This window comes from Cyprinus carpio, chromosome A15, assembly GCF_018340385.1.
Source record: "Cyprinus carpio isolate SPL01 chromosome A15, ASM1834038v1, whole genome shotgun sequence".
In the NCBI taxonomy this organism is placed as follows: Eukaryota; Metazoa; Chordata; class Actinopteri; order Cypriniformes; family Cyprinidae; genus Cyprinus; species Cyprinus carpio.
The window spans coordinates 3,621,183-3,633,381 of NC_056586.1; the positions used below are offsets into that span (position 1 = coordinate 3,621,183).

A 12,199-nucleotide genomic window follows, 5' to 3' on the forward strand; every position below is an offset into this window, starting at 1 on the left:
GTACGGACACTACTTGTAAGTACCCACACTCGTCTGTATGTACAAAATAATTACCATGCATGCACGACTGTTAAGTACAGCCGTGTTTCTTATTTGTTACCATGTACATACACTTCAGGTAAGCACCTTGTGTTACCACTCATTTGCTTGTAGGTACAAGATATTTGCCATGTACGTAACAGTGGAGTACACGTACTGTAAAATAAAGTGCTACCAAAGAATACTATCAAGTTTGAATCAATTCCTGAAGGTTTTTTTTTGTTTTTTTTTTCACCGCAGCAAATGTATTCACACATGATTATTTTTACACATCCTGTGGTTCTGACAGGCGTGTACACATGATGCACACTAGTGTTCACACTCATGCTGTGAGAACTGCTGGTTGTGGTGACATTGGGATGTGTTAAGAGCTGAGCATGTGTAGAGTTGTGATGCTTTTTATATTGCAATTGAGAAAAACTTTAATAAAGTTAGAGATTTATAAAAAAAAAAAAAAAACATGAACCACATGTATGATCAATAGTAATAATTGTGATTTGCAAGCAACACTGATTATGATTCTTGTTATTCTGCATGAAGTAAGAATAAAACCAGATCTGAAACCCACTAATGTGAGCTTCTCTTCACACTGTTTTATCTTTCTGTATAGTACTTCCTCTTTCACATGCAATCTCTGTAATTTAGGTTACATGTCATGTCCATTTATTAATGTCTTTTCTTACAATTTTCTTCACAAAAATTATATTTATCCATTAAATGATATTATAATCCCAGACAAATACTTTGTGCACCCAATGTTTGAAGTCAAGTCACACCAAGTCAAGAATATCTATCTTGAATTTATTTATACAATTTAATTAATTCCAAAAAAATATTATTTAAAATGTTCTTTAAAATGAGTCTGAAAGTAATTTTCTCTTAAATTGTCAGTTACTGCCGTGACCCTACTGTGTGTGACTGTACACTGATGTGTGCAACAGCTAATTATGTGTGCAATAGTTAATAATTCCCGTCAACTGTTGATCTTTGAGTACATGTGTTACTTGAAGTGTTACACTTAACCAGAGTAAAAAGAGTAGTTTAGCAACTAACAGATTTGTTACACTAATGAAATATATGAACAGAACAAATGGCTCTTATGAGTCTGGTGTTTTCATGGCTCTTAATTTAAAAGTCATTAAAAGATAATTTATAAAACTCATTTCAACACTTTTCTTACATAGATAGATAGAAGGTTAATGGATCCTTTACTAGATTTTAGGTACTGAACCAAGAAAGACAGCATGCTGCACATGGACTATTGTCATGTTGTATTGCACTTTTGTATATCCATTACTGAGTCTTTGTTGTTGGAATGGACATAAGAATCTTTAAATCCCTTGTCTTGGTGTTTGAATGTGATTATGTTTTTTGAGAGCATGGGCACAAGAATCATTAAATAACTTGATTTGTGTCATTGGTGTGACAGAATAGAAACAGATGGACATGTGCTAATTTTTGTGGTTTGGTTTGTTCTGTTTGAGCTCGGTGACATTAACCAGTGTGAGAGCAGCAGCTGATCACTAGTTTCTGCTTCTTTACTTCCATAAAATTAGGTAAGTTATAAATACAGATAATACCATTTTATAAAGATCTGTCAAAGTATTTGTTTCAGTTTCCCTTGTTCATACAAGAATATTACTTCTCATAAAGGCAGATTGACTGTTCAGTTTGATACTGAATTCAACATTTCTGTTGCATGTTAGTCAGTGTGATATTATCTGAAAATATTACAAGATTATTAACATTCTCAAATTATTATTTTTTTCTCTAACACATGAGGTGTATTTGTATGTGTTTAATGAGTCATTATGTTGACTGTAGGTATCAGGAAGTCTTGAGTCTTTAACCGTCTGTCATTATTCGGTCAGTATGGAGCTCAGTCAACTTCATCTTGTGCTCCGTGAGTACTGCTTTCTCTTGATGTATTTCAGTGGATTTTAATTGCTCTTATATTGTGAACAGGATCAAGTGATTTAGTGTTCCTGGATTTTTCTTTTCATGCTGCTCTCAGACTTTCAAATCCTGTCCTTCCATGAAATATAAATAAAAATGAGCTTGAGGGAGTAAGTGTGCAGTTAGTGAAAGAGAAATGCACTCCGTTGTGTTTTGGTCAGTCTGTTATTTTGTGCTTTGTAATAATGTTAGTTGAATCAGTTCTGTTGGTTTGTTTTTGCACACATGCTTTAAACTAGATGTATGAGTCCACACTGTTATTTTTTTATTATGATTGTGGTTTTTGTTTTTTTCTTGTTTTATTATGAAAGTAATAATAATAATAATAATAATAACTTAAGCTAAATATTGATGTTTTGGCCTTTTCTCCAGGCTGAAGAAGCATGGAGTGGGTTTTACATTTGGTCACGAACTTCATTCCACGATGCGTTCCTTTTCCTGTTCTTATTTATTTTATTCAATAATTGCTCAACAAAACAACAATTAAAATGAAGATACAAATTATACAAAATTAAATTCATTCATTCAACAAAAAAAGGACTTTCCACAAAACAACACATTTGAAGTATTAAAAAACTGTGTCTGACCCGCTCCATTACTAACGGCGTATTGCTGTCCAATTCATTACCACACCCTTTAAAATGGTTACAAATTACACATTTTATTTAATAATTAACTGATTAAATAAAACAAAACAAATAATATTTAAACAAATATAAAGTGAAAATAAAATTTTATAATAAATTTTCTTAAATGGCATATGACATAAAACAGCATATTTTATTTAGATATTGACACAAAACTATATTGTGAGGCTGAGAAACGTGTGAAAGTAAAATGATGGTGTCTTAGCAGCAAAGGAAGAATATAGTCTACCTTTATGTGGCTAATGTAAAATACACAATATCAGCTCCATGTTCACATTCTAGTGAGTTTTTTCTCTGTTTTAGTGCTGATTTCAAGCATCCACTCTGCACACACTGAAGGTGAGTGAATTTCATCACATATTCAGTTGAGTGATTCTACACTGTTACAAACTAGCTGTGAAAAACATTGTTTTTATAATGATTTTAAATACACCTTTTTAACAAGTTATTTGTGTGTTGTGACTACAGGAAGAAATTACAGTGAACCAATAGCAGTGCCAAAACACAGCAAATATATTTCCTCAAATGATTCATAAGACACTATATAAGTGAAGATAACAGCTAAAGACAACATTTCAGTCTAATCTGTTTAACCTGCATGTGTGTTTTTTTTAACTGTGTTTATCCAGTAAAAACAGCTCATTTTATTATTTCTGTTATTATATTTCTACATTATTTTATTTGAATTGTTGTCATTGTACAGAAAGACCAAAACCCACAGTAACCATTAAACCTGCTCAACATGTGCTCAGAGGAGAGACAGTCACTCTCAGATGTGACATATATAGTGAAGGAGTCACTAGCTGGAGCTACAGCTGGTATAAAGACGATTCAATCAGTGTTTTCAGTTATCAACAGGAACACACACTCTGTTCTGTTACTGAGTCTGACGCAGGTGAATACACCTGTTATGGATTAAAAGAATCACGCTGGTCACAAATGAGTGATGCAGTTACACTGAGAGTATCAGGTGAGCTTCATCATCTCTTCATACACACACAAACACACATTTAACATGTTATTAATGACTGATTTCTCTATTTCAGCTCCCAGAGCAGTTTTAAGTGTTTCTTAAGTGGTTAAAAAGTGATCAGATATTTTGGGGGCCAAGCACCAAACTCATGTTGCCTGTTTTTGTGCTTTGAATCCTTTGGCTAAAAAAAGAATTTGTATCCTGATCATAATTTCATAATATCCTGAAAGATAATTTCAGTTTCTGCAGTCTTGATCATCAGACAAAATATTTTGTCGACTGTTTTTGTTTCTTCTTTTCATTTTTTTTTAACAAAATTGTCTCATATGATCATCAAACCAGTTTTCACTAAATATTTTTTTGATTGTTCAACATTACCAAATGAAACTCTAACAAAGTAGTCATGATGTATCTCTGCAACACTTGTGTTTAAATGAGCTTTCAGAATTAATACCAGTTTTTCTATTGTTGACCTCTTTGCCATTTTGAGTTTTATTGTAAACTGCTGTAAATGTAGTACCCTCACTGCCTGATGAGGGGAGATAAAAGTATAAATAATGCACAGGACACGGAGCTGCTGCTGCTTCAATCATCAGAGTCTGTGTATTGTTTTTTTAACCATTTAAAACAGTTCAAATACATCTATATGTCAATAAATGACAGAGCATCACTTCAAGAGAAGTCACAATATAGAAAAAAAGTAGTACACATATACAGTCTTTCATTGACTACTGTGTTCACAAATTAAACACTATAGAATACTAATTTCTAACATATAATATACACGTGACATTTTCCACTCTTCCTGTGTTTTACATTTAAATGAACCCTGACAATTTGTTCATATATCAGCAAAACTTACAATTGTAATAATCACATTATTTAACTGAAACAAATCATACTGGTGGATTCACTCTAATATCGCGTCATCCCTGAGACCGCATGGTCTCCATCATTAGCATGAAATGCATAACTAGCACACGCGACACACAGACGTAACTTGAAGCGAACTTTTACACAACTCATTAAACACCTTAAACTCTCATTTACATTAGTCATAACTCTCTGACATGTCAAGAACATATTCTTATAACATTAATGTGTACCATACCTGATGAGGGGAGATAAAAGTATAAATAATGCACAGGACACGGAGCCGCTGCTGCTTCAATCATCAGAGTCGGTGTATTGTTTGTAGGGCTGCGCGCGCGCCCCCTCCCGATTCCGAGAACGTTGGGAAAGAGAGTCGATTTCAAAGGACCGATCGATTGAGCAAGGGGAACATCAATCATCAATGTAATCAGAGTCTAAAATTCAGTTCAAGAAAGGCATATCTATGGGAGTCTCTCAAACGGACAGGCTACATCCTACTAAAGGCTGCACACATTTAAATTCACGAAAATAAACAGAAAGAAAACTATTTTGGTACTGATCATTTCTTTAGGATGTAGCCTTCCGTTAGAGAAGCACAATTCACCAAAAGGCCATAATTACAAGAGTTATTGAGATAAAGATTTTCAATTTTATATTTTAAAAAAACGATTCAGAGGTTAATGGTCGGTGGAACTTGCTTGTCCACTTGCACCTCCCTTATGCTCACTAAGTGATTAGAAGTCTGGTTAGTTTCCTTATAGGTTTAAATGAACCAGTTAAAAAAAAAACAACGATTCAAAGGTTCCTCCGCCTTTCAGTACACAGTTTGTTAATATTGTGCAAATATACAGTCTAAGTAAATTTCATCATTTAGATGAACTGCTGACATTTATTTCAGACACTTCATGATCATTTAATTCATGCGATAAACGCATGTCCTGCTGAGCAACTCTATGACTAATTTCACGGGGCCTGACAAAATTTTCGTATCGTTTTTTTTTTTTTTGGAAACAAACAGCTTCGTATCATAGGAAGGAGATTCTAAGACATATCCTGCAGTCATCATGGATGAGATTAGTTTTGCTTCAATCAAAAAAAAAACAAAATCTTGGATAGAATCGAAAAGAACTGAGGAATCAATCCATCGTGTGAAAGACCAGGAATTGAAATTGGATCGATAGTAAAGCTGTGAGCATCGAACAGCCCTAATTGTTATTAGCAGCGCGCGCGCCCCCTGAACCCAAACAGGCGAACACTCCCAAAGGGAAAAACATCAAACACCGATCGATTGATTATCAGGGAACATTAAATCATCAATGTAATAAACAGTGTAAAATACATTTGAGAAAGACATTCTCTCATCTTGACACACATAACATTTCACCTATTATTTACTAATATATTTTATATTTTTGTGACCACCACATAAGCAAAACTTTGGTAACATGTTTCTTTGACTAGCTGGTATAGATGTAGGTGGTGTGGCAAGAAGGTTTCAACCTCTGGGCTTTAACCTAAAGATTGTGTTAGAAACCCGTCTAGGATGGTCTTTGTACTGAGTTGTTGTCCTTGAACTCTTTGCTGTGCACTGATTAAATGATCACCGCTGGTCACTGTAATTGCTGCTTGCAGCTTTATTTCTTACATTTTCTTAGAAATCAATATGCACTAATCTATACCAGTCATCTTCTGCTGAAAACCCTTCATACACACATGATCACACTAATTTACATGGACAGGGTCTTGCTAATTTTCTCTGACTGTTGAGCTCCCAGAGCAGTTTTTTAAGTGTTTCTGGAGTGGTTCAGTTACTCTGAGATTTTTTAGGGGCTGATTCAGTCACAGAATGGATGGCCTTTTTTGTGGCTTTAAAGACTTAAAACCCTGAATCTATTCATTCCTGCAACTAAAACAATCCTCAAAGTGAAAGTCTCTGTTGGAGGAGAGTCTTGATGCAGAGCACGAAGAAGAGGATATTACACAGATTGTACAGTGAACCAGTAGCAGTGACCATATACAGCAAGTATCATAGTACACATTTTATTATCTGTATGTATTAAATTATTACATTATTACATTATTTCATTGTGAATTGTTGTCATTGTACAGAAAGACCAAAACCCACAGTAACCATTAAACCTGCTCAACCTGTGTTCAGAGGAGAGACAGTCACTCTCAGATGTGACATATATAGTGAAGGAGTCACTAGCTGGAGATACAGCTGGTATAAAGAAGGTTCAATCAGTGTTTTCAGTTATCGACAGGAACACACACTCAGGTCTGTTACTGAGTCTGACGCAGGTGAATACACCTGTAGAGGATCAGAGACAGAAGGATCAGGCTGGTCACAAAAAGAGTGATGCAGTTACACTGAGAGTATCAGGTGAGCTTCATCATCTCTTCATACACACACAAACACACATTTAACATGTTATTAATGACTGATTTCTCTATTTCAGCTCCCAGAACAGTTTTAAGTGTTTCTCCACAGAACTGGTTGACTGAAGGAGATCCAGTGACTCTGATCTGTGAGGTTCACAGCTTCTCTACAGGCTGGACATTCAGCTGGTTCACTTTAACTGTCTCACCAGGTACGGTTATAATGTGCTTCATGTGGTAACATCTGATTAGCTGATTTTATTCAAGCCCAAAAATACCATTTAATATACATTCTCTGGTTTACAGGTCATTATGATCTGCTGTCAGGAAGAGCCGTCATTGTAGTATGATATTGCACTGTCATTTCTGCTGCTCTAAATCATACAGGAGTTTATGTGTGCAGAGCAGAGAGAGAGAAATCAGTCTATAAAACACAGTACAGCAACACACAGCTGCTATGCATCACTGGTGAGTTCAAACATAAGTTTATAAAACACAGTTTTGTATAATAAAGTTTGTAACTCTGCAGCAGTAATTGTCTTCTCAGGTGTTTGTCCTCCAGTCTCTCTGATCGTCAGTCCCAGCAGAACTCAACACTTCACATCTGCCTCTCTCTCTCTGAGCTGTGAGGACCAGAGTAACTCTACTGGATGGAGAGTGAGAAGATACACAGATGATGGACGGCTGGAAGATTGTTCATCATTACGTCGAGGATCACAAACAGGATCTACATGTACATTCAGCTCCACCAGCACATCAGACACTGGAGTGTACTGGTGTGAGTCTGAATCTGGAGAGAAACATCATCCTGTTAATATCACTGTACACTGTGAGTCTGTGTGTTTCTCTATTTAATCATTTCACTGGCAGTTTACAATTATTGCAGGAAGCAGGTTGTTCAATTATCAGTTGTGTGTTTATGATTTTTGTGGGTTTGGTATTAATGGTTTAATTATTTAAATAATTAAAGTATTTATGCGATCAGTGCATGTTTGCTCTGTTTCTGTAGCTGGTGTGATTCTGGAGAGTTCTGTTCATCCTGTGACTGAAGGAGATCATCTGAGTCTGCACTGTTTATATCAACATACAACCCCAGCAAACCTCAGAGCTGATTTCTATAAAGATGGATCACTCATCCAGAATCAAACTACAGAGACGACCATCAGCACTGTCTCAAAGTCACATGAGGGTTTCTACTACTGCAAACACCCAACGAGAGGAGAGTCACCCAAGAGCTGGATCTCAGTCAGAGATAAGAGTAAGAGCTATAAACACTGTTGTAATATTTCTGTAGACTTTACAGCACTAATCTAAATGTATAAATATATCTCAGCTTCCACAGACTCAAGGTCTTATAAACCCATGATAATTGGAGTGACTGCAGGACTGACTGTAACTTTTTTGATCATTGTCTTCTTGGTGCTGCTGTGGCGCTGCAGAAACAAAGGTTAGATTAATTTTCCATAACACATGCAGAAACAAAGGTTATGTTTATAATGATTATGAGCTTCTATCTTTTGATCATTGTCTTCTTGGTCCTGCTGTGGAGATGTGGCAATACAGACATTTTATGTTTGTGTAGGTGGAAGATCTCAGTCTCCCTCTAGTGTCAGTCAACAGCAGAACAAGAGTCAGACATCAGAGCAGAACCAGAGTGAAGCAGGAGACAAGACACTGCTGTCTGGTCAGTCTTTACCCTTTACCCATAAATCAATACCCTACATCTTTACAAGCTGAGATAGAAGACACTTACGGGTAACTTTTAACTAACAGAATGGACCTGACAATTAAATAATATTTCATTTTTTCTTAAGTATATATATGTGTGTGTGTGTGTGTGTGTGAGAGAGAGAGAGATTGGAAATTAATGAAATGCAATTAATGTAATTAATTTATTACAGGAACTGCTCATATTTATGACTCTACTGATGCAGCTATTTATGCAACTGTTGATAATGACATAAGCACAGGTAAATAACATTTTAATTATTTTATTATTTAATATAAAGGTATTTTATAATAAAATCCATCTTTTTATCATGATATATATTTGCATCACTGTGATATTTGCAGAGCAAATCAAGTAAAACCAGGTTTTTTCATTGTAGACAGTGTAAATGTACCTACTGAACTCACCTATGCTGAGTGTGAACTGAAGCCTACAAAAAAACAGAATTTTAATTGTAGAAGAAAACAAAGGTAAACTGAAATGAAAGTCTCTGCTATTATGATTTTATGAACATAACAGTAGCAAAAATCACCACATCATTTTCCTAAATGTCAGTTTGTGGCAGTGAACGGTGAAATTGATCTGATATGAAAATAAAATAAAATAAAATACTTTATATAAAAATGAAAAACATGCATTTTGAATTAATTTGTATATATTTTAGGTGCTGGATCTTGTGAAGCGACTTATGCTCAGGTTAAATAAAAATGTCCAGAAGAGAAACGTTCAGTCCCAGGATGCTGATGGGTTTCTGTTGAGAAGGAGTGGAAATGAACCAGGATCATCAATGATCAATAATCTTTGTGATATTGAGCACTTGATGGAAATAGATGTATCAGTATTTAATATTAGTGATTCAAACTGTCATGTGCTTCAGAAAGTTTGCATGCTTATCTTTGATTATAAATTGAAAAAAAAAAAAACTTGATTATGGTTTAGTACTGCAGTGTGTTTTCTGTTTGATTATTATTAACAGAGGCAGTAGATTATTAGTAGAACTGAGACAACAGAATATTATTTTCTGACTGTTGAGTAAGTGAATAAGTTTCATTTTCCTGGAAATATTAAGGAATTTTAAAATTTTGATTATCAGGTATGGAAATGTTGTCTCTAAATGTAAATGTATATAGTGAAAATGTATTTATACATCTTTATTTTGAAACTGCTAAATATTTTATTGAATAGAAAAACATAGCTCTTTGAGTTTGCAGTCTCTTAAAAAAAAGCCTTATCCAGCAATAAAAAAAAGTACCTTGTAAAGACATGGAAATACATTAATCAAAAAGTTATAGCTTGCTTGTTTGTCTTATTCTATTTATGTTTTCAGAAAAAAAAGGTTGTGTAGAATACTGTTTTATATACAATTCCTTTCAAAAGTTTGGGGTCAGTAAGATTTTATTATTATTATTATTTTGAAAGAAACTAATACTTTTGTTCAGGAAGGAAGCATTAAATTGATCAAATGTGAAACTTGTAATGTTTCAAATAAACACGTCGAAGGATCCTGAAAAAAATCAATTAAATAAATAAAAGTATCAGGGTTTCCACAGAAATATGAAGCAGCACGACTGTTTTTCACAATGACAATATTAGAATGATTTAGAAATATTAGAATGATATTCAGCATACTAAAATAATTTCTGAAGGATCATGTGACACTGAAGACTGAAAATTCAGCTTAAATTACATTTATAAAATATATTCAAATAGAAAACCGTTATTTAAAATTATAGTAATATTTCACAGTATTACTGTTTTTACTGTGTTTGGTAAAATAAAGACAGCCTTGGTGAGCAGGAGAGACTAAAAAAAAAAAAAATACTGACCCCAAAGTTTTGAATGGCTATAAACTGTTATTTTTGTAATTTTACTTAAATATTATTTGTTAAGATAAACAATATCAAACATCCTGAATATTCTCAGTTATGTATTAATGTATGTGTTCATGACAGACAGATGTAGTGGTTTTAGGCTGCTAGGGTGCAGTGTGAGTGTGAAGAGTTGGTCGTCATAGAAACGACTCGAGGTGATGTTTACTGATAAACAAACAGCATCTCGACAAACTGAACTTGGAATTTAAACATATTTAAACTAAAAAATGTACTTCATCAAATTACTTCGGTATTGTTTATTATTATTTCAGAATATCAGCATACCAAAATATTTGTTCACTGTTTGGTTTCGAAACCTCAATAAATATGGAAAGAAATAATAATAATCTACTCAGTTATTGTCTCACTTCTTTAAACCTGTTTATTGTCATGTTATCATGAAGGAGGCCTGTGTTTACAGCCTGAAGAATTTCAAATGATGAGATCTAAAAGGATTTGTTATCCTGTGGCTCCCTCTGGAGGACAATATTAGTGTTACAGCCTTCATATGAAGATGATATATATATAAATGGCTGTTATTTTCTAAATTAATGTTAGTACCCCAAGCATCAGAAGTACATGGAAACTTGGCAAGATAACATAAAACTTGGAAGATTTTATATATATATATATATATATATATATATATAGATATATATATATATATATATATATATATATATATATATTAGGGCTGTCAAATGATTAATCACGATTAATCACATCCAAAATAAAAGTTTTGTTTACATAATATATGTGTGTATACTGTGTATATTTATTATGTATATATAAAATACACACACATAAATTATATATTTAGAAAATATTTACATGTATATACATTTATATATTTATATTCTTATATTTTATATTATATATAAATATATTTAATTTATAAACATAACATATTCTTCTTAAATATATACATGCATGTGTGTGTATTTATATATACATAATAAATATACACAGTATACACACATATATTATGTAAACAAAACTTTTATTTTGGATGTGATTAATCGTGATTAATCATTTGACAGCCCTAATATATATATATATATATTTTAGTTTTTAATCATTTGACAGCCCTAATATATATTTATATCATGTGATGAATCCAAATTTAAAGAAACTTTAAAGAAACGGCACACCTCTCCTTTTTTTTGCTTCCTTAAGAAGAAACTGGCTGCTGCTTGAACAGAAGGTCAGGAATACGCTGCCAGTGTGTTTGATGCAATAACTCGGCTGATCTGGTGTCAGTGTGTACCTCACATGTTCTGACAGAGCTGCTCAGATGAACAGAACAATGTGTAAAAGTGTCATAATGCTTCACACAGATGATTTTCTACTTTTACTGAAGCCTGAAGTGCAAATGCATTTCTTAATAAATATCCTAAAGACAGTGATATGCATAAAAAAAATTATATTGTACAAATGTTGCATTGACAAAGATATGAAATTACATTCAAAACAAAACTGCATTAGTGATAACAGAAGATACTAATGTGTTTCAGCCATGAACATCTGAATCAGTGAATTATTCTGTAAATCATGACGATGTCTGAGTCTGAGCGCTACAGATCTTCATATGAATGCATTAGTGAACTGAACAATGTCAGATTTGAACTCAAGCATCATCCGGTGTATTTCACTCTACTGAGACATTCCTTCATGTGCAGTTCAGGTAAGTGTTTTGTTCTGTGTAATGTTATTACATAACAATATTATTTTG

At 33.5% G+C, this 12,199-nt stretch overlaps 1 long non-coding RNA gene and 1 pseudogene across 1 annotated transcript; both read left to right on the forward strand.

Moving 5' to 3' along the window:
- The first annotated feature begins 1,459 nt into the window (after positions 1-1,459).
- LOC122147655 lies at positions 1,460-3,758 on the forward strand. Its single transcript, XR_006161711.1, has 4 exons — positions 1,460-1,595; positions 1,864-1,942; positions 2,946-2,981; positions 3,346-3,758. It is a non-coding gene; the product is annotated as an uncharacterized LOC122147655 (long non-coding RNA).
- Positions 3,759-6,581: 2,823 nt separating this feature from the next.
- On the forward strand, positions 6,582-8,845 carry LOC109065900 (annotated as a pseudogene).
- Positions 8,846-12,199: the final 3,354 nt, after the last annotated feature.